The sequence below is a fragment of the Anarhichas minor genome, unplaced genomic scaffold, assembly GCF_050575085.1.
Source record: "Anarhichas minor isolate MPS153535 unplaced genomic scaffold, ASM5057508v1 ptg000071l, whole genome shotgun sequence".
NCBI lineage: Eukaryota > Metazoa > Chordata > Actinopteri > Perciformes > Anarhichadidae > Anarhichas > Anarhichas minor.
In genome coordinates, this window is record NW_027466517.1 from 4,120,373 (window position 1) to 4,144,884 (window position 24,512).

Below are 24,512 nucleotides of genomic sequence, written 5' to 3' on the forward strand. Positions count from 1 at the left end.
TTGCTCTCTGTTCAATATATTTTCTTTTATTTCTCAAAAATGCACTATATTGCAATTGTTTCAAAGTGTGTTTTAAATTGTTATAAATATATTATATATATATTTTAATAAAATATATTTGAAATTCAATAAAGTGTTTTTGATTACTATCTGGGAAGTTCATTCAGCATTTAGGATACTGGTAATACATTTGTAATATTGTAATGTATAATAGTATGTAGTGTACAAAGTAATATAGCATAGTAATAAGAAAGTGTGCTTTCTTAGTAATTGGAATAAGCCAAAAGTATAACTTTTGGTATACTATTACCACAATATCAATATATTAATATTGTATTTGCAAAACACTCATAATATATTTCAAATATACTTAAAACACACAAAAAGTATAATTTAAGTTAGCTATCAGCATGTATATTAGTACATACACAGTCATATACTTAAATTGTACTAAGTATACATTAAGTTGTTCCAATTTAGCACACAAAAATATACTAAATACACTTCAAATTGTGCATAACTACTATTTAATCACAACTAAAATATATTAAGTACAAAATAAGTTGTTCCAAAATAGCACTCTTTAAGTATACTTATGATTAGTAGGGCTTCAAGTATACTCAAGTATGCTAAAATTAAATATACTTAGCATATTTATTTTTCACCTGGGTCAGGGGCACCATTTAAATATTATTCACATCAGAGGGAACAATATTAACCAAATCATAAAAACGACACGATAGAAAAATGAACACAGTAGTAACGCTACTGCAGGTGTAAAAAAACAAAAGCAGTTCACTTACCAAAGCTGCTGTTCACCATTAACCTTTCTTTGTTAGAGTTCAATGACACGGTTGTACAGAACATCGGTGCGGTTCAGTTTCAGTAAGAGGTCCTCCTCGATTCATGGACGCTAGTGATAACAGTCAAGCCTCTGTGAAGGATTTCAGTATTAAAAACATTAGTATGATTAAATAGCACCAAGTGCTGAGTAAAAGTGTCACAATAATAAGAATGTCAAAAATATGTCAAAAAGTCACAATATGTGTGCAATGTATTATATGTTTACAATATGCTTACTTATAGAGGATATTATATTACAGTATATTAACTCATTAAATGTATTAAATGAATGTATTAAACCACAAAAGCATAGTCACTGTAGGTATTAAAACACTGTAAGAATAAGTCTTGAGGGTCAGATAGGGATATTCTGAGCGAGGCTTTACAGACATGCAGCAGAGAGGAGAAACAGTGATACCAAATAAGGAGACATCCAGCAGCGAACGGAGGTGACCTAATCGATGGAGAATGTGGCCAGAGAGGAGATGGACAGACCGGCCATGCGGGCCACGACGGAGAGGAGGAGTTCGAAGATGTTTGCCACAAAGGATCGATATAGGGAAGGGACAGAATTCAAATGGAGCCAATCACTGTTCGACACGGAGGATCATTCAGACGTTTTGGGACAGTTTCGGACACTTTTGGACTTGATATCTGCAGCTCTCTTTTTCAGCTAACTGGCCTGGGTCGGACTGTGAGGAGATGCGTGTATGTGATCTCTGCTCTCGAGAACATTACTATTAATAGTGTAATTCAGATTGTAATTGTTAGCTTTGTGTAGTACATTGAATATTGTTTTGAGTTTGAACCGGATCCAGCTCAAGCTCATTTCTGGTGCGTGTGCGCAGTAAGAAGTTCGCAGCAGAAAAGGTCCTGCGGCCTAGCAGGCTCTCATCCTTTGTTCTAAGGCTCCACACCTCCCCAGTTGTATTTCTTGAATACGTTTTAATGCATTTAAGGGCTGAAAATGTCTGCTCGACAGAGGCAGTAGATATTGGGATTGTCATCGACCAACATGTCACGCTAGCCCACTGACCAATCAAGCCACACGTTAATGCTGACGGACTTGTAGGCCAGAAGGCTCTGGCACGTCAAAGAATACGCCCAACATGTCAAACTACAAATCTGATTTGTTGAAGACTATGACAATCAACAATATTGTCCCCATTTACTTAAACTGCAAAGGGATTCACTTGTAATTCTGAAGGCCTCCGGGCAGATTTTTTTACTTAGAGACACAGGGGCGAAATCTGATTGGATAAAAGCTCTACTTAAAACAAGCTGCACTGGAAGCAGAGCAACCGAGGAAGACAGTAGCTGTGCAATGAAATAATAAGCTAATGGGAAAAATAATTTGAACAATGTAGTGTATTTATGAAAAATAATTAAATTATAAATAGCTAAAACTTTGTGATTCTGACAGGGCCAGCAGAGAAGTTCTTGCTGGCCCTGATGGCCCACCACTGCATTCTGGCAAACCTAGTGCACACATTCCTGTGTGAAATCCAGTCACACAAACTAATTACATTTATATTTTTTGCTGGTTATCCATTGAAGTACATTCCGTAACCCTCATATTGGTGGTGGCCAACATTAATTTGTTTTTAATAAATAGCAAAAAGAGATTATTCAAGAACATATATGACTGTAATTCTCAGTCCTCTGAGGAAACCAGCCGTTTGAGTGGCGAGGACTCTCTGTGAGAAATGAGGCTGTAAGTACAGGGAGAGCGTAAACCATAGGAGCTATGATCACTGATTAATGTCTGAAGGAGCTCAAACTCCATAAAACCTTCCAATGACTTTTTAGAGATATGACTCTTGTGACCAAGCACCCCTACGTTAAACAACTTCCAGCTGCTCTCTCCACAATCTGTTTCCAGGTAGTTCAGTTGTCTTGCTCAAAAACTCCTGAAAACCTTTTCTTTCATTGAGTTCCACAAAGAGTTCAGTCTTTGAAATGCCAGAATAAATTAAAGATTTTCACTTAAAACTGGCCAAAGTCAGTTAGTGTGTAATCAGCTGTAGAGATAAGCTTAAGTGAAATAAACCGTTTTCCATTGTTATGCTGCAGACCAGGCTATGTTTTGTTATTTATTGTTTTATTTGATTATTTTAGCAATATTTACCACTTCAAATCCCCAGAGACAGGTAAGCAAGAATCAGTAACATTTTCATATGAGTGTAACAAGTGTTTTCTCTCTACTACTGGTTGATCTTACCAAATAGTTGCTCATGAAAGCTAATGTAAACCTTTATTTTCCTCCAACTCAGACCAACTTGACAGTGGCATGAGTTTTTTGAAATCGTTATTTTATTGACAGCTGATACAGCCTGGATAATTACATTAACTATCCACAACTTCACCAGCATTTAACTGTACTGTACTGATCTATTCTACGCCCTAGTGAGCTGTTTAAAAGATTCTAAAAACACCATTTGTATTTGTTCAGTGATAATAAGACAACTGTTTAAGGCTCACAATGGTAGCTTGTTCTGTCGTAACCACAGCGGTTATAAAGTACAACATGGATTTCATCAGCAGAGGTAGTTTGCCAACTTAAAAACTTAGTATGGCAAAAACACAATTGGCAGAGTGGCGCTGTTCCTCTGGCTATCCGGTCATGCTCCATGTATCCATGTAACCTGAGTATATCTAGCATAAATGTATTACTGGTTATCCAGCTGTAACAGAGTCCCTGCTACCCGGTGGGTCTGATGAGCACAAGGATGCCAGCACACGGTTAAATGACGATTTCAAATGTTCTTTATTGGCATGGAATCTGACTAGCTTGGCCGTGTGCTCTCCTGCCTTGCCTCCGAGCACACGCCACGGGAGGATTGCAGTCCTCTCCCGTCCTGTCCGTTCCAGTGTCTCACTGTGCTCGTCCCGAGCTGTCCCTCTCGCCTCCGTCGCTACTGTTGATTAAATACAGCTGTAAGTGAGACAATCAGGATCAGTTTCAGCTGCGCCTAATTAAGTCTCTTCCCGGCACCGTTCCCTGAACCACTCCCACACTCCGTCCCCTCCACAGCTGAGCCACCCACGCCCGCCACCACACCAGCATTCAAGTCCCGCTGCAGACGACATGATAGACTACGGTGACCCCATTTTCACACCCCCAAAACTTTAAGTGTACCCCAAGTTCATGCATACTCTTATGCACACACCATAGAAATAGTTTATCAGGATGGGACAATTTTTCCAGTGCTAAGCAAGCCTACCGATTGGTGTAATACTAGTGGTGGGCCGTCAGGGCCAGCAAAGCCTTCTCTGCTGGCCTAAACAGAATCATAAAATTATAGCTATTTTACAATTTAATAATTTTTCATAAATACACTACATGTATTCTAATTATTTTTCCCATTAGCTTATTTTCTCATTGCACAGCTACTGTCTTCCTTTGCTCTGCTTCCAGCCTGTAGCGCTGCTTCCAGCGCAGCTTGTTTTAAGTGGAGCTTTTATCCCATCAGATTTCATCTCTATGTCTCTAGGTAAGAAGAGAGGCCTGAGGCCTGCTGGATAGCCTTTGCAGATTCAAGTAAATGGGGACGATATTGTTGATTGTCATAGTCTTCAACCAATCAGATCTTTAGTTTGACATGTTGGGCGTATTCTTTGACATGTCAGAGCTACCGAGGTAGTCTACAAGTATGTCAGCATTAACGTGCGGCATGATTGGTCAGTGGGCTAGCGTGACTGTTGAAAGCTAGCTAGCAGAAGTTAGTAGTGGTAAGAGTTCAAGTTGAAAGATATGTAAGAAGTTATGACATTGACATGACATTTTTAGCGGTTTGCTTGGTGTAGCTTTGTTTTTTTAACACTCAATGGCTAAAGGAGGAGGAGAAACGGATTTGGGAGTTACTGGCAACGCCTTTCTGGAGAAGGACATTTCCAGAAAAGCTGGACATCGTAAGAAAGGGTCGACAAACCACACAGCTAGCAGCCCTAACCCAGCCAGGAAAAGGATTTGTACGAACAGTATTCCTGGCTGACAGCGTTGGAGAAGCGTTGCACATTTTATGGCTGGGAATGCGGTTCATTTACGACTGAGCGTCTTGGTGTTTGGAGCTAAGCTGGATTTGCTAACTTGTGATGGCCCAGGGCCATCAGGAAGATTGGAGGCAGCTGGCCAACGCCTTCGCCCTACAAGACTTCTTTTCCCTGACACCTGGTGTGCTACGCGGAGTGTTTAGGGGGAGCAGTTACACCGTCTGGGATGCTGCGAGAATGCTCTCCTGTTGTGCACTCTGAACTGTCCCGACCTTTTTCTAATAAAGGTGGTTTCTTTATTTAGCACCGTGCCTGAGTTTTCGTTACGTTTTGTTGTGGTTTAAGAGCCGGACCATAACAAATTGGGGGCTCATCCGGGATTCGGAAACTTAAGTGGTGACGTCAGGTCCGGGGATTCCGGGTTTTCTTTGCGCTCGTTGTGGAAACTCTCGTAGGGAGCGATGAGATGTTTTCTCATATTCTGTGTTTATGGTTAATACTATCGGCTTAATTTGGTCTGTTCTGCAAAAAAGGCACGGGACAAAGGAAGGTAAGTTTTGACCTCTTTGTGGCACAAATGTTATATTGACTGCCCTGTAGGAACATCGCGTTTCCCATTTGGGATTCGTTTGCGGCTAAATGTAGTGTGGGGTGAAAGCGGTTGCGAGCAGTTGTCTCGGGAGCACGTCCGTAGTGTTGGCATTGTTGCCAGCTTGCTGGTCGCTTTGTCATACTACCGGGTTTTGGTGCATAAATACCCGCCGTCAGTAGCCCTTGAAGACTAGGGTCGAGTTTATGTAGATCTGGATAGGCAGTTAGAGGGGATGCTCAATTTACTAAATTGCTCCGATACTTTCTTTGTGCACGGGTAAGGTCAATACTGTACGTTCTTTTGATCTCCGGGGATTTTGTGCATTGGTCATTTGTGCGTCATGGTGGGGGTGGATAACTTCATTGAAGCTCCGTCCGAGGCATTGTTAGATCAGTGTACAAAGGATCAGTTAATAAAGATAGCCGACTACTATAAAATAGATGTGGGTGCTAAAAGATTAAAAGAAAATGTTAAGGCTATTTTGAGTGCAAATTTGTATGACATGGACATTTTGACACTTCCTAAACCGTCACCTACGGCCATTAACCTAACTGGGACTGCTGTTGTTAAGGAGTTCTGGGTAACGACGTGGCTGGGGCACGTGTCTGGCCTGATGATCCAGCTCAACCGGTACTTGTCCCGGTACCGCTGGGTAGTAAAGGCCCTGATGAGAATGAGAAGCGGTATCCGGATGTATTCCAGGCTTGCGCCGTGATGCGCGCCATGACTGCGGCCGGTCGCGAGTGGGAAGCAGAGGTAGAATTGGACAATGCGAAAATAAATGACCCCACAGAAGAGTATGTATTATCGCTGTCTAACACTCCATTGTCTGTCTCACAGAGTGAGTTGGCGAGCGAGCAAAGAGCTGATTCCACGCTGAGTGAGCTGTTCCAGTCTGTTCTTCCAGAAAATCAGGCAGGCGGATACTTCATTAAAAACGAGGTATTAGTTAGGAAATGGGTGCCACATGGCGAGGGTTTCATTGGAGATCCTGTTTACCAAATTGTAGTGCCCTTAAAATTCCGTGATTTGGTCTTGCGCGTCTCACATGATGAGTCAGGGCATATGGGTGTAGGAAAGACATATGATCGCATTCTGAGACATTTTTTTTGGCCCCGGATTAAGAGAGACGTGGCAACGTACATCAAGACCTGCCATACCTGTCAGTTAACGGGTAAACCAAATCAAAAAATAAAAGTGGCTCCTCTGTATCCCATTCCGGCTATAAGCCAGCCATTTGAACACCTAATCGTGGATTGTGTGGGCCCTCTTCCTCCTTCAAAGTCTGGTGCTATATATTTGTTGACAATTATGTGTCAATCGACCAGATATCCAGCTGCGTATCCATTACACACACTCATGGCGAAATCGATTGTGCACGCTTTAAGCCAGTTTATCTCAATCTTTGGGATACCAAAAACCATCCAGAGTGACCAAGGGTCAAACTTCTCCTCACAGTTGTTTGCACAGGTGTTAAAACAGCTGCATGTCAAGCATAACCAGTCCTCGGCGTACCATGCGCAAAGTCAAGGGGCGCTGGAACGTTTTCATCAGACTTTAAAATCTCTGTTACGTGCTTACTGTGTGCAGATGAAAGGTGATTGGGAGGAAGGGTTACCATGGTTGTTGCTAGCGGCAAGGGAAGTAACGCAAGCAAGTACAGGATTTTGTCCTAATGAGCTGGTTTTTGGTCATACTGTGCGTGGTCCGTTGGCTGCGTTGCAAGGGGATTGGAGACAAACAAAGCCACCTAAAAATCTGGTGGAGTATGTCAATGGGTTCCGGCATAGACTTTACGCAGCTGGGAAATTGGCAAAGTCGAAGTTGGCTAAAACACAGGATAAGATGAAACGTCTTTATGACCGTGGAGCTGAGCATCGGGTGTTCAGTACAGGCGACCAAGTTTTGGCTTTGTTTCCCATTATAAATTCGCCATTTAACGCTAAGTTTATGGGTCCCTATACTGTAGTGAAACAGATTTCGGAGCAGAACTATCTTATTGCCACACCAGACCGTCGAAAACATCACCAACTGTGCCATGTTAATCTGTTGAAAGCATATCATGCACGTTCGTCTCAGGAGCGGAGCGTAGGGATGGATAGCGCTCACCCGGCATGTGTAGGCAACACGACGTCATCGGGTAGGGAGCATGTTTGTGAGGATGGTTTGCCGAATCCAGATTCAGCGTTGCTAACAGGCCGATTGAAAAACTCTGAAGTTCTGCAGAGCCTAGACAGTGTCCTTGACCACTTGTCTGTTTCACAACGCACAGAGCTATCCGAGCTTATCAGGGGGTATCCAATGTTGTTTGGGGATGTTCCATCTTGTACACACATGATATTGACATAGGAGATGCAAAGCCGATAAGACAGCGATTTTATCGAGTCAGTGCGGTAAAGCGTTCATTTTTAGATTCTGAAGTTGAGTATATGCTGAAGAACGGTATCGCTGAACCGTCATCCTCAAGCTGGGCGTCACCTTGTTTGCTCGTACCAAAAGCGGACAATACCCCTCGGTTTTGTTCGGATTTTAGGAAAGTCAACAGTGTCACTAAACCAGACTCTTACCCCCTACCTCGCATGGATGATTGTGTTGATCAGGTTGGTGCTGCAAAATACATCAGCAAATTTGATCTGTTAAAGGGTTATTGGCAGGTCCCTTTATCCCAAAGGGCACGTGAAATTGCAGCGTTTATTACTCCAACTGGGCTGTATTGTTACTCTGTCATGCCTTTCGGGTTGCGAAACGCACCTGCTACGTTCCAACGACTTATGAATATGGTTGTTCGTGGGTTAGAAGGCTGTGCAGTGTATATAGACGATGTCGTCGTGTACTCAGATTCGTGGTCTTCACACATGGAGCGTGTAAAAGCGTTGTTCGGTCGCTTACTTGAGGCTCGCCTTACCGTTAATCTGGCGAAGTGTGAGTTCGCTAAAGCAACCGTGACATACCTGGGTCGACAGGTCGGGCAAGGAGAGGTGCGCCCTCTGCGGGCAAAGGTGCAAGCCATGGACCGGTATCCGCCGCCGGCGACAAAGAAAGAACTGATGAAATTTTTAGGTTTGGTTGGTTATTATAGAGCTTTCTGTCGGAACTTTTCGACTGTAGTGGCGCCGCTGACAGACCTACTGAAGGGTAAGGTAGAGTATATTTGGTCCGCTGGTTGTCAAAGGGCTTTCGATGCTGTAAAGCTGATCCTTTGTGATTCTCCGGTTCTCGCTGCACCACGAATGGATAGCAGTTTTAAGCTGCAAGTTGATGCCAGTCACGTGGGTGCAGGTGGGGTGCTGATGCAAGGGGACGAATTGGGTATTGACAGACCCGTGAGTTTCTTCTCCAAGAAGTTCAACAAGCACCAGTTAAACTATTCCGTAATAGAAAAAGAAGCTTTGGCGTTGATTTGGTCGTTACAGCAGTTTGAGGTGTATTTGGGTTCAGGGCCTGTGGTAGTTTACACGGACCACAACCCTTTAACATTTTTGAACTCACTACACTGTCCAAATCAGAGACTCATAAGATGGTCCCTGTTTTTTCAGGCATACTCTCTAGAGATACGTCACATTAAAGGGAAGGACAATATTGTTGCTGACGCATTGTCCAGGGCCCCATGTCAGTAATTGTGCATCATGTTTCTTTCAACTTTGTTGTCTGTCTCTTTTAAAGATTGCTTCAAGGTACCAGTAGCTGAGATGGGAGATGACGAAGGAATGAGATGTGGGCATGGGTGATGTCCAGGGGCCTGTGGGGACCCTGTCTTTATGGGGGGGGGGGTGTGACGGCCCAGGGCCATCAGGAAGATTGGAGGCAGCTGGCCAACGCCTTCGCCCTACAAGACCCGCCCCATCCGGAGGAGGGGCGGGCTTCTTTTCCCTGACACCTGGTGTGCTACGCGGAGTGTTTAGGGGGAGCAGTTACACCGTCTGGGATGCTGCGAGAATGCTCTCCTGTTGTGCACTCTGAACTGTCCCGACCTTTTTCTAATAAAGGTGGTTTCTTTATTTAGCACCGTGCCTGAGTTTTCGTTACGTTTTGTTGTGGTTTAAGAGCCGGACCATAACAAACTTGAGTTTGCTAACCAAGGCAGTAACACAACAAGACACTTACAAGCTACGGTGCTTTTGAAAACTTTTGCTGAGACCCGAGTGGATCTACAACTCAACGAACACGTTTACAGGAGGACTTCTTACTGGAACTGAACCGCACCGATGTTCTGTACAACCGCGTCATTGAACTCTTTGTTAACAAAGAAAGGAGGATGGACTTTGTCTTTAAGTGAACAGCGGCTTTGGTAAGTGAACTACTTTTGTGTTTTTACATCTGCAGTAGCGTTACTACTGTGTTCATTTGTCTATCGTGTCGTTTTTATAATATGGTTAATATTGTTCCCTCTGATGTGAATAATATTTGAATGGTTCGTGCTCTTCAGTGTGCGGCGGAATAGGTGTTTTAGCGCCGCAGTTTTTCTGGATTGATTTGTCATGCTTTATTGCGACTGGTTCTTGTGAGTTTGATCTTGTCATTGTGTTATCATTATTGTGTGACTATATGCATTGTCCGTTAATGACGAAGCATCCCGTCATGCCCGTATTCATGTATCTGTTTTCTTTTACAAAGCAATAATTATGGTCTGGAGAAATGGGGATTGTGTGGCGATTGCTGTAGCCCTGTTTGAATCAGTAGGGAACAGCTAAACGCTGCGGGGAGTTTGTAACGTGTGTGCTGCTGTTGGTTTTCCTGCTAAGCTAGTTTAGCATAGCCTCCCAGAACACACGCGCCTCAGCAGAGTACAATGTTTTTCTTCCATGGTGGGCGTGACAGACAGCATGTTGTCTGTTAGGTTGGGTGGGTTGCCAGGTTGAGCGCAGTGGCTCCACAGAAAGAACATTATACTTCCCACAATTTAAGCTTCTGCATTTTCCAAATGCAATAGTATTATTTAAACGTATTGTTCGGTTTGTAAGCCTCGTACCGAACGGTTTAATACGAATACTTTTATTGTTACACCCCTAGAAACAAATAATAACCCATAGCTGTGGCGTCATAATGAGGTTATTAGGAGGTGGTTCAACTGTAGTAGGACAGCACTGAAGGCCCAGGTATAAAATGCACGGCCCGCCACTGATGTAATATAATCATTGATAGTCCTTTTTTAAAACAAAAACAAGGTATTTCTCAGTGTAAACAAGCGCAACCTGCCCATGTCATAGTCTGCTCTATCGCTTACCGGCTGCCTCCCAGTAGTTTTCCACTCATCCCACCTCTGCTCTACTCTGCCACTCAGCCACTCCCACCTCACCTGTACTCCCAGCTGCATCCGATCTCCAATCAAGCCAGTACTTAAACTCCTGCTCCCTCACTCGTTGCCAGATTGTTCTTTGCCATTTCTATGCAGGACTCCTCAGCACTTACCCTTGGACTGATTTCCCATTGCCAATCCTGCCTACCTCCATCTTTCCTGCTTTGGTCCCAATTACCTTCCACCTGCTCTCTACTGGTTCGTCTGCTTCTACTGAGTGCATAGCTAGTTCTTGACCCGTTCTTCGACCACGTCTCCTACCTGCTCCTAACGGTACCGTTGCCCTTCTACGAACTGTTGTGTGTGTGTGTGCCACCACCTAGGGCTGCACAATTAATCGAATTTTAATCGCGATCACGATTTTGGCTGCCACAATTAAATGAGCATGATCGTCAGCGATATTGACGTTTACAATACGTGCTCTGCTACATATCAAATCAAGCGCTTCCTCAACTAACAGTCAGCCGACCACCAGGGGGCGAACGAGATGGGAGGTGTCATGCGCGCACCCTGCAGCGGCAGCCTCAAAAAAAGTTTTGTCTGCAGTCGACTCAGGTATTAGTAGAGAGACAGACAACAGAACAGAGAGCAGACGGTCATTTATATTTTGCTTCAGGTGAATAAGAACCGTATAAGTTTTATTTTGATGCAAAGACGTGTACATTAGCTGGAATGTAGCACAACATGGAAGTGAAAGCAGTGCTCTGTTGATTTAATTTTGGGTAAAAAGTGTTGATACTATTTTATTTATATTTTTCTTCTACGAGATGCACTGTGATAAGGACCAGTCTGATGCAAAGATTTGTACATTAGCCAGAATGTAGCACAACAATGGAAGTGGAAGCAGTGTTCTGTTAAACGTGCAATAAAAAGTGTCCCTAAAATGAATGAATAATCATGATAAATAATCGTGATCTCAATATTGATCAAAATAATCGTGATTATGATTTTGGCCATAATCGTGCAGCCCTACCACCACCTTACCGCACTCAGCTGTCTCCTGGTTTGGCTCACCGAGTTTGATTGTTTTTTCAAAGTACTTTACAAAGAAAAATGCGTGAACATGTGAAATGTCAGAACAGTTATTAGTTTTTGTTATACTAACAATAATGTCAATGAGGTTTGTTTGAGTCAGAGCTATGGGATATTTAAGTAACCATTTCAGGTTTGCATATATACTAAAGGTTTTGAACCTTTTTTTTTAAATAACAAAATGTGATTTATCGGTTATTGTATTAGCCATGAGAGGCAGATCATTTGGTAACATTTTTTAAATCACAATTTGCCTCAGAACAATCTGTTCACATACAACCTCCTATGTCCCTGGACCCTCACATCGGTACAGGACAAACTCCCAAAAATAAACTTTAACTATAATTCTTGGTTATTGTATTGGCTTCATTTGTATCTTGCATCCCTATGAGGAAGCGCAGTGTTCATGGCCAAACTGAAGCCTAGTGAACAGAACACAGGCTACTGTGGGCCGTAGCCTACTCCAAAAACAACACTGCTAGATGTTCTCTTTACAGGCTTTACCATCTGCTCCCGGTCATAGACTAACTTTACACATGCTAGTAGGGCAACAACAAAACATCCCACCTCACTCTCTCTGCCAATCCCAGGTACCCATCCCCATAGGTAGCTAGGATGATTGACAGGTTTAACAGTGACACAGGTTATGAGACCTTCACTAACATCCTGAAGTCTGTCAGAAAGCTGCAGCTGATTCAGAACGCTGCAGCTCGAGTCCTCACTAAGACCAGGAGGGTGGATCACATCACTCCAGTTCTGAGGTCTTTGCACTGGCTTCCTGTCAAACAAATAATTGACTTTAAAATCCTGCTGTTGGTTTATTAAGCACTGAATGGTTTAGGGCCAAAATACATCTCTGATCTGCTGCTACCTTATGAACCATCCCGACCCCTTAGGTCGTCTGGGACCGGTCTACTTTCTGTTCTCAGAGTCAGAACTAAACATGGAGAAGCAGCGTTCAGTTGTTCTGCTCCACATATCTGGGACAGAAAGCTGCAGGTCTGCTGAGACCGTCAGCTCCCTTAAATCAAGATTGAAGACTTTTCTGTTTGCTGCTGCCTTTAATTGAACCACATTCAATTAATATATTAATCAATTTCCTGCATTTTACTACTGTATTTTATTTCTTACACTGGTTTTTAATGTTTGAATGAATGTTCTTAATTGTTTTTAAATCTCCTTTTCTTTTGCCTTATGTTTTAATGGTTTTATGTGAAGCACTTTGAATTACCTTGTTGTTGAAATGTGCTATACAAATAAACTAGCCTTGCCTTGAAGTCAGTAAATGCAATACCCATTACTCTTATATTGAATGTCTTCCTGTCAACACAATAACACTTATTACAGGATTACAGGATAACAGGTTAACATTACGTGTCACTCAGTCCGTTATAATATGCATCAAACTGTGCCAAAAACCGACAAATATGGGATTTAAAACACTACGTTTGAAACACACATACAAGAAAAAATAGAGTTTATACAAAAAAAACAGTTGAAGTGGATCAGCTGACTGATCACAGACGCAAAGACATTACCAGCGGAAACACTCTTGCTCAATTTGAAAGACTAATGGCCAATTGGGAAGCTCTAACTCGACCGAACAATGGTGTAACATTTGGATGGATTGAAAAAAATGAAGTTTAAATTTGAAAATTTAAAGGCTTGTGGGGCAAATGGATTTTTATTGTAAATAGAGGGGGGCAACACTCGCCTATATGGCAACAGTTCAAATGAGAATGCAAGGGGTTGCCTCTGGTTACCCACAGTATTGTTTGCCTTCCTTGTCACTTGTTTTCTGTATATGCATTTCATACTTGGTATCATAATCGGTTGGTTGTTACAGTTTATTTTAAATCCTTTTCCTGGGCCTCAGTAAATGATACAAAAGGTTAAAAGAATTTCAGTAAAGACACAGTAAAACTTTTGTAGCATTTTGTTGTGGACATTTAAGGATAGCAATTTCTTAAAAATAAAAAAACCTTTTATGTTTGGTGCTAATGAGGTCAGTCCACATGTTCCATTTAAACTTAACAATGCCAGGGTGCTTGTAATCTGTGACAAATTGTATTGGCTCTCTATTTATAAAACTAAGGTTTGAGGATTGCAGTTTTCTAAAATCACTGGACAATTCCTTTTGTTTGACTCCTCGCACCAATTTAGTAAGTCAAGAACTGGCCCATGCGCCCCTTCCCCAACAATTAGGGGGCTCACCAAGGCAGTATCATCTGCATACTAATAAAGTGCCTATTAGGCAAAGTGCTTGTGGGAGATGGTGTATAAAATAAGCAATGAAGGTGATAAAACTCATTCCTTGGGGGGGGGGGGGCTGTGAAGATTTTATGTGTGAACTTTTTTACCCATCCTCAACACGTTGGCATCTTTTGCCAGAGTGTCGTACCTACTCTGAACTAATGGATTCTACAGCTAAGAAAATCAGCAATCATTCATTTAAACCAGCTTCAAGTGAAGATTCTGTAAGTAATATATCTGCCAAAATGCTAAGTTGAATAGTGTTGAAGGTGGATGAAAAGCCCACACATAAAATCTTCACGAGTCTTCGGTTTGTCAGGGTCATAATTGCATCTTCCACTCCTTTAGAGGCTTAATAGGCAAATTGAAAGGAGTTTGTGATACAATACACTTTTTCACCAGACGTTCAAAGCACTTCATGACCAGCGATATACATTTTATTGGATGATAGTCATTGGGCCTTGTGGGTCTCAACGTTTTTGGCATGGTAACAATTGTAGCTGTTTTCCATATGGAGTAGGGACTATGTGAAGATTGAGAGAAAAAGTAAAAACTGGTGCTCCCTGCTCAGGGCTTTAACACAGTTCCACAAATATAGTCAGGGCCTGGGTTTTTTCATGTGTTACAGCCTCTAAAAAGGTGAATGACTTCTGACTCCTTGACAGTAAAGTTGGGTATAAGGGAGAGAGGGGGGTGGGGGATCTCAGCACTGTTGCCACTCTCAAAGCAACAGAAGAAGTTGTTCAGTTATCACTGTCAGGCATGACAAGGGTGGGTTTCCCCCTGACCTTGTGTGAAACATTGGTCATAGTTTTAATTCCCTGCCAATGCTCATTGGGACTGCCAGATAGGCCTCTAACTTTAGCTAATAGCAGTTTTTGTCCAGGTGTATTTATCTTATTATTTGTCTCTGCATGTCCCTTCTGGTTGTTTCACCCCGGTTTTTGTAAGCTTTTTTCCTCACCTATGGCTTATTATTAGAATACACATTAAACGTCTACACAAAAATGTATGTAATCAGACACTGCTCTAACCTGATCATTAATATCAGGGCTATTGGATACCTTCCATTATGTGCAGTCAAAACATCCCTTCAGAGCCATTATGCTGTCATTTTTCCACATTTTGAAAGCCCTTTCCTGAGGCTCCTCCTCCAGAAGCCTCTGGTAGACACTGTGGAAAGGTTGAAGAAAGACACGCAGCAGGTTGATGTCAGGGGTACACCTTTGCTTTCTCACCAACTGCCCAACACCACTCGTCCCTGATAAGGAGAGCGACGCCTTAAATCCATGCTTCCGCTTCGTCCATGAACCCCTTCAAATCCGATCTGAGACTGTTAGGTATTGGATCTACAACGGTCTAGTAGTCCGAAGATATGTGATTGTGTAGCAACAGGATTCTCTGCTGTATCAGGTTTCATAGGCTATGGTGCCAGCAACATCAGCATGGTTGTGTCCTCAGGTAAAAGAAGTGTTTAAGATAGCTGCACACAGTAATCAAGTAATCAGTTGCTTCAGTGCAAGTGAGGTGCAGAGTTAAGTTGTGGTAACCTCTTCACTTACTTCGACCAATGGTGTATCAGTCAAAAGTTACAGATAGTGCAAGTACAGAGATATATATATATATATATAGATAGATAGATAGATAGAGATATATATATATAGATAGATATATAGATAGATAGATAGAGATATAGATAGATAGATAGATAGATAGATACAGTTGTGTGAAAAAGTGTTTGCCCCCTTCCTGATTTCTTATTTTTTTGCATGTTTGTCACACTTAAATGTTTCAGATCATCAAACAAATTTAAATATTAGACAAAGATAACACAAGTAAACACAAAATGCAGTTTTTAAATGAAGGTTTTTATTATTAAGGGTCAATCAAGCATTTGCGATAACTGGCAATGAGTCTTTTACAGCGCTGTAGAGGAATTTTGGCCCACTCATCTTTGCAGAATTGTTGTAATTCAGCCACATTGGAGGGTTTTCGAGCATGAACCGCCTTTTTAAGGTCATGCCACAGCATCTCACTCGGATTCAGGTCGGGACTTTGACTAGGCCACTCCAAAGTCTTCATTTTGTTTTTCTTAAGCCATTCAGAGGTGGACTTGCTGGTGTGTTTTGGATCATTGTCCTGCTGCAGAACCCAAGTGCGCTTCAGCTTGAGGTCACGAACAGATGGCCGGACATTCTCCTTCAGGATTTTTTGGTAGACAGCAGAATTCATGGTTCCATTTACCACAGCAAGTCTTCCAGGTCCTGAAGCAGCAAAACAGCCCCAGACCATCACACTACCACCACCATATTTTACTGTTGGTATGATGTTCCTTTTCTGAAATGCCGTGTTACTTTTACGCCAGATGTAATGGGACATACACCTTCCAAAACGTTCAACTTTTGTCTCATCAGTCCACAGAGTATTTTCCCAAAAGTCTTGGGGATCATCAAGATGTTTTCTGGCAAAACTGAGACGAGCCTTTATGTTCTTTTTGCTCAGCAGTGGTTTTCGTCTTGGAACTCTGCCATGCAGGCCATTTTTGCCCAGTCTCTTTCTTATGGTGGAGTCATGAACACTGACCTTAATTGAGGCAAGTGAGGCCTGCAGTTCTTTGGATGTTGTTCTGGGGTCTTTTGTGACCTCTTGGATGAGTCGTCGCTGCGCTCTTGGGGTAATTTTGGTCGGCCGGCCACTCCTGGGAAGGTTCACCACTGTTCCATGTTTTCGCCATTTGTGGATAATGGCTCTCACTGTGGTTCGCTGGACTCCCAAAGCTTTAGAAATGGCTTTGTAACCTTTTCCAGACTGATAGATCTCAATTACTTTGATAAACCACAGTTAATTTATGTTTTAACAGGGGGGGGGGGCAATCACTTTTTCACACAGGGCCATGTAGGTTTGGATTTTTTTTTTCCCTTAATAATAAAAACCTTCATTTAAAAACTGCATTTTGTGTTTACTTGTGTTATCTTTGTCTAATATTTAAATTTGTTTGATGATCTGAAACATTTAAGTGTGACAAACATGCAAAAAAATAAGAAATCAGGAAGGGGGCAAACACTTTTTCACACAACTGTATATATATCTTCTTGACTCCATAATCCATCTTGTCATTAGTCAAATGACTCCATGTTTTGCTGCATTTGTAGGTAAGAGAGTACGTCTTCATACAGAAAGCTCAAGGAACAAATGAAGAATGCTCAGCAGCAAGATAGTGATCCATGATGCTTGTTGTCTCGGTGCCAGCACAGCAAGATCCATATCAGCTTGATAAAGATTTGCCACCCCAAGACATAATCCAGCCAGAATCAGTAGCAACTACATAGAGCCTGCGGCTTCAAAACAACAGCTCAAGGATTACCCCTTATAAACACTCGACAAACTAAATGTTCACATTTAAGATATGTGTGGGGCTATATCCAGAGAAACAAAAGCCATAAAATGCTCTGATGCGCTTCCCTATAGCTGTAAGAATGAATTTATTACAGTAGTATAATTAACAGAAGGGCTTTAGACGGCCCAAGATACCAGCAGTGGGAAACCATCTTCCAGGGATTTGAACTTAATCCAGTTTCTCTCTGCATGCTTTACACACCTCTTTGAAGTTTGATTTGAAAAAGAATCAAATGCAAAAAGTTTCTACAGTGACGAGCTGGAAAAAAGTCTGGTGTTATTAGCCTTGACACTTCTATTGAGGGGAAACTAATGATTAAAAAATAATTAAAACAAGCACAAGTCATCTATCTGCGCTAAAGACAGTCTCTCTAAAACAATCACATGTTGAGTGTCATCCATTGAATATAGAGCTACTCAGGCAGATACAACAATCACTTAATCACATAAACCATACAGCAATTAATCCCCGTCTAGGCATGCAAAGCTGTTAAAATATGCTTCCCCACTGTCCCCAAAGTCTCCTATTTCTCTTAAGTCTTTCTCAGTCTTCATAGCTCCTTTTTATGTGTCTATTTCACTTGCCATTGTCTCGCTCTTGCTTCTCTTATTGTCTGTGCCTGATAAAGTCAATAATTAGAATAATCAGGTTTAAAGAAATCTTAAAGTAAGCCAGAGCAAGATGTCCCCTTAAGAACAATGCCTATTTCATTTTCAAATGTATATATATTAGTGCTGGGCAACGATTAAAATATTTAATCGCGATTAATCGCATGGATTTTTTTCGATGAATCGCATTGTTATGGCAAAGTTCAATAATGAATTCAAAAGTAGTGTATTGCGCACTTTTATTTTAAAAGTACTGCTATATGAACAAAAGTGCAATAACATTTGGTTCACGAGATGCAGGTAGCATGTTTTATACTTAATGTGAATATAATTCATACTTTGTTGGCATCTTATTCTGAAAACCGGATGTTCGTCTGAAGAAACCGGATGTTGTCTCACGTTAATCTTTCAGCTAACTTTCAAAGTCCTTCGCCCGCTCCCGATCTGTGCCGTTTAAATGCATTTGCCGTGAATTTCAGCATATAGGTGCACTAAAATGTAAGTGTCTGCTGAGTTGACCACGGAGATCTGAGTGTCTGCTGACTTTACCGTGATGTCCAGTAGTCTCCAGGGAGAGCAACAGCTGGTGCAGCTTCTCTCTTTATTTCTGCCCCCCTCCCCCCCCTCGACCAGAAGCGGAAGTCGCCTTTTCACTACGGCAACCCTGAAGGGACATCATATCTCCAATACAAAACGATAAACATGAGACAGTCCGTTACAATAATAATAAATTAAAAATACGTACCCGTTTTTTTTGTTGTTTTTTAATTATTATTATTTATTTTTTCCCATCTCAAAAGGCTCAAGGATACACACACACACACACACACAACTGACTATAGGATGTTTGCTGGCTTTTATCCCACTGTTCTTGTCATCCTCTTGTTGTTATGTCTATGTATTGTCTCTTGTCTTTCAATTAAAAAAAAAAAATGTAATATATATATATATTAATATATATAAATATATATATATATTAATATATATATATTAATATATATTAATATATTTATATATATATATATATATATATATATATATATATATATATATATAAATATATATATATATATATATAAATATATATATAAATATATATATATATATATATAAATATATATATAAATATATATATATATATATATAAATATATATATATATATATATAAATATATATATATATATATATAAATATATATATATAAATATATATATATATATATATAAATATATATATAAATATATATATATATATATATATAAATATATATATATATATATATATATATATATATAAATATATATATATATATATATAAATATATATATAAATATATATATATATATATATAAATATATATATAAATATATATATATATATATATAAATATATATATAAATATATATATATATATATATAAATATATATATAAATATATATATAAATATATATATATAAATATATATATATATATATATATATATATATATATATATATATATATTTATATATATATTTATATATATATATAATTTGAATACCAATAAAATATGCACATAAGAAGTATGCTTAAGTAAACACATTCATATGGTAATCAAATTAGAACAAACTACAGTTTTGTTCATATACATTGTGATCCATTCAAATTTGGTATTTAGGCATTAGATTAACTTTATTTTAATATGTTAACGTTGCTCTTTTTAACTGCAACATAAATGTTACATACCACCTACATCCCCATGGATGCTTATAAAGAAGAATTCAGGTTAGCTAGTGCTACAGCAAGCTAATATTGCTAGCTATAACGTTATTATCTTCTCGTAAAGTCATCTAGTTTGATAATAATACATTTCTTACCATTGGTTAGCTATTTTGTTATTGTGTTCGATGATGGTGCATGTATAGTATATTCTCAGATATCGAACATTAGCATTGATTTGCACTAACAGTATACAGGTGCTGGTCATATAATTAGAATATCATCAAAAAGTTGATTTATTTCACTAATCCCATTCAAAAAGTGAAACTTGTCTATTATATTCATTCATTACACACAGACTGATATATTTGAAGTGTTTATTTCTTTTAATTTTGATGATTATAACTGACAACTAAGGAAAATCCCAAATTCAGTATCTCAGAAAATTAGAATATTACTTAAGACCAATACAAAGAAAGGATTTTTAGAAATCTTGGCCAACTGAAAAGTATGAACATGAAAAGTATGAGCATGTACAGCACTCAATACTTAGTTGGGGCTCCTTTTGCCTGAATTACTGCAGCAATGCGGCGTGGCATGGAGTCGATCAGTCTGTGGCACTGCTCAGGTGTTATGAGAGCCCAGGTTGCTCTGATAGTGGCCTTCAGCTCTTCTGCATTGTTGGGTCTGGCATTTCGCATCATCCTCTTCACAATACCCCATAGATTTTCTATGGGGTTATGGTCAGGCGAGTTTGCTGGCCAACTAAGAACAGGGATACCATGGTCCTTAAACCAGGTACTGGTTGCTTTGGCACTGTGTGCAGGTGCCAAGTCCTGTTGGAAAATGAAATCTGCATCTCCATAAAGTTGGTCAGCAGCAGGAAGCATGAAGTGCTCTAAAACTTCCTGGTATACGGCTGCGTTGACCTTGGACCTCAGAAAACACAGTGGACCAACACCAGCAGATGACATGGCACCCCAAACCATCACTGACTGTGGAAACTTTAGACTGGACCTCAAGCAACGTGGATTGTGTGTCTCTCCTCTCTTCCTCCAGACTCTGGGACCCTGATTTCCAAAGGAAATGCAAAATTTACTTTCATCAGAGAACATAACTTTGGACCACTCCAGTCCTTTTTGTCTTTAGCCCAGGCGAGACGCTTCTGACGCTGTCTGTTGTTCAAGAGTGGCTTGACACAAGGAATACGACAGCTGAAACCCATGTCTTGCATACGTCTGTGCGTAGTGGTTCTTGAAGCACTGACTTCAGCTGCAGTCCACTCTTTCTGAATCTCCCCCACATTTTTGAATCGGTTTTGTTTCACAATCCTCTCCAGGGTGCGGTTATCCCTATTGCTTGTACACTTTTTTCTACCACATCTTTTCCTTCCCTTCGCCTCTCTTGGACACAGAGCTCTGTGAACAGCCAGCCTCTTTTGCAATGACCTTTTGTGTCTTGCCCTCCTTGTGCAAGGTGTCAATGGTCGTCTTTTGGACAACTGTCAAGTCAGCAGTCTTCCCCATGATTGTGTAGCCTACAGAACTAGACTGAGAGACCATTTAAAGGCCTTTGCAGGTGTTTTGAGTTAATTAGCTGATTAGAGTGTGGCACCAGGTGTCTTCAATATTGGACCTTTTCACAATATTCTAATTTTCTGAGATACTGAATTTGGGATTTTCCTTAGTTGTCAGTTATAATCATCAAAATTAAAAGAAATAAACATTTGAAATATATCAGTCTGTGTGTAATGAATGAATATAATAGACAAGTTTCACTTTTTGAATGGAATTAGTGAAATAAATCAACTTTTTGATGATATTCTAATTATATGACCAGCACCTGTATATACCCTGAAAGACATCGATCAAGATCGCTTACTAAATTAGCCAAATAGCACTTTGTATGCACAACCTCCGCCCCGATCTCCACACACTAGTCAGATTGGAACTATGACGGTACTGAACGTAATTCACTATTGTAAATGAGTTTAGTTTGAGTTTAATCCATGTAGACTGGACTGTTTCATACCGATCATATGTTATGATATTGTTGACTGAGTGCAGTGTTGCATTGTTTTTACTGCTTCATATCACAAAGGCAATAATGTCTATTTAAAGTTTATACGGTCCAATGACAAAAACCATATCATGACATAACATTTCTGTTGGATCTCATCTCTAATTGGCTAATTTAATTATCTAATGTGTGAAAATGTGGCTTATTGTACAGTAAAGGTCAACTACAGGCCACAGTACAATACATCCACTCATTAAAAGATAATGAGGGTCCGTATCTACCTTACATGCACAGTTCATGTTGTTCTCTGGAGTACCAGAGATCCCTGATGAATAAATGATAATGAATGATATATGAATCAGTAGGTGGTGAAAAATAACCGTTTCATTTAATTAGTAACTTTCATCAACTGAAACAAATACTCCTTAATCCTCATAAATGGTTAGGATGTAAAATGTGTAGGTCTCTGGCGGTTATAGATAGGTAGATGGGGGTGTTTCTGGCACCTTGAAATACAAATTTGAGAAAATAAATAATTAAAAATGTGGAAAACTCAGAGAGGGAAACCACCATGGTGATATGATTGTCTCAGTTCAGTGGCAAAGCCAGTTATCTCAGAGAGACACATCCACCCAGTCATCCTGTGATCCGTTGGCTTGGAGAAGGTATGGTTCGGGTTGACAGACGTTTGTAGTATTAAAAGAAAATGAAAAAAAAAAAAGGATTTGCTACCTAGTGGAGAGTCTTTATCTCTCGCTTCCACTCTCTTTACTATCTCTAAATCGTTCCCTTGCTCTTTGGATGTTAATAGATCAGTGCCTGTCTAGAAGACAACAAGTCAGACTTTTGGTAATGTGATCTTAGACTTAGGGGGTATGCAATTATCATCCTCTTTGTCTGTTCTCCTACCTCTCTGCCACGTCATTTAAACAGCTGTTAAACTCAACTCCAGTGGCGGGCCATGCATTTTATACCTGGGCCTTCAACTGCTGTCTTACCACCTAATAACCTCATGTTGGCGCCACAGCTACGGTTATTTGTTTCTAGGTGTGTAACATCACGTATTCGTTTTAAACCGTCCGGTACGAGGCTTACGAACCGAACAATAATACTGGTGCATTTGGAAAATGCAGAAGCTTAAATTGTGGTAAATATAATGTTTTCGGTGGAGACACCGGTCTGTCTGTCTGTTTTGCTTCCGGGGTCAGCTGAGGCGCGAATGCTCTGCGAGGCTATGCTAAACTAGCTTAATAAGGAAAACAGCACGCACAAACTCACGCTACATTCTCCCCGCAGCGTTTAGGCAGCTGTTTCCTACTGATTCAAACAGGGCTAAGCAACCACCACACAATCCCCATTTCTCCAGACCATCATTCTTGTTTGTAAAAGAAAAACAGCCCAAACTGATTCAATTATCCGGACCCTAACCCCACGCAGGACGGTATGCTTCGTAATTAACGGACAATGCATATGGTCAAAATCGATGTAATTAACACAATGACAAGAGCGAACTCACAAGAAAGAATCACATTTATTTAAAACAAGGCATGACAAAACAATCCAGCAACACTCACACTAAAGAGCAAGGGCCATTCAAATATTATTTACATCAGGGAACACTATCCATAAATGACACGATAGGCAAAATTAACACACTGCAGATGTAAAGAAAACAAAAAGCAGTTTCACTTACCAAATGCTGTTCTATTTAAATACAAAATCCATCCTTCTGTCTTTGTTCACAAAGAGTTCAATGACGCGGTTGTACAGTACATCCGTGCTCCGTTTCCCTGCGAACTTGATCGTTGATCTGGAGATCCACTCGGGTCCTTCCAAACGTTTTTAAGAGCACCGTAGCTTGCAAGTGTCCCACCGTACTTTGGTGTCGTGTAGCGGCTTTGCTCAGGCAGCTCAGGTTACCAAATCCAGCATGGCTCCATACACCAAGACGTTCAGTCACAAATAACAGGCATTCCCAGCAATACAATTTGCAGCTCTTCTCCGACCCCGTCAGCCAGGAATACCATTCATAGTTTGCCGACTGAAAGTGGCGCACAAATCCTTTTCTTACAATGTCCAGTTTGTCCGGAAATGTCCTTCTTGAGAAAGGTGTTCCCAGTAACTCCGCCACTAAATCAGCTTCTCCTCCTTCCGCCATTTGATGTTAAAAAAAACAAAGCTAAGTAAAAAAAACTAAAAATGCCATCATTTCTTCCATCTTTCCACTTGAACTCTGACTGCTAACAACCTAAGTTCTGCTAGCAAGCATACGTTTCACTTTAGTCACGTGCTTGCCCACTGACCAATTACAGCACACGCTGCACCTCGCGGGCAGAGCTGCACGTAATGCTGATGTCATTATAGGCCGGCTAGCAGGTGCTGACACGTCAAAGAATACGGCCAACATGTCAAACTAAAGATCTGATTGGTTGAACACTATGCCAATCAACAATATCGTCCCCATTCACTTAAACTGCACATGGATGCACTTCAGAGACTGCAGGCCTGTGGCCTGTCTTCTTACCTAGAGACACAGAGGTGAAATCTGATTGGATAAAAGCTCTACTTAAAACAAGCTGCACTGGAAGCAGAGCAACTGAGGAAGACGGTAGCTGTGCAATGAGAAAATAAGATAATGGGAAAAATGTTTATAAATTACAATACATGTAGTGTATTTAAGAAAAAATATTAAATTCTAAAATAGATATAGCTTTGTGATTATGTTTAGGCCAGCAGAGAAGGCCTTGCAGTCCCTGACGGCCCGCCACTGCTCAACTCT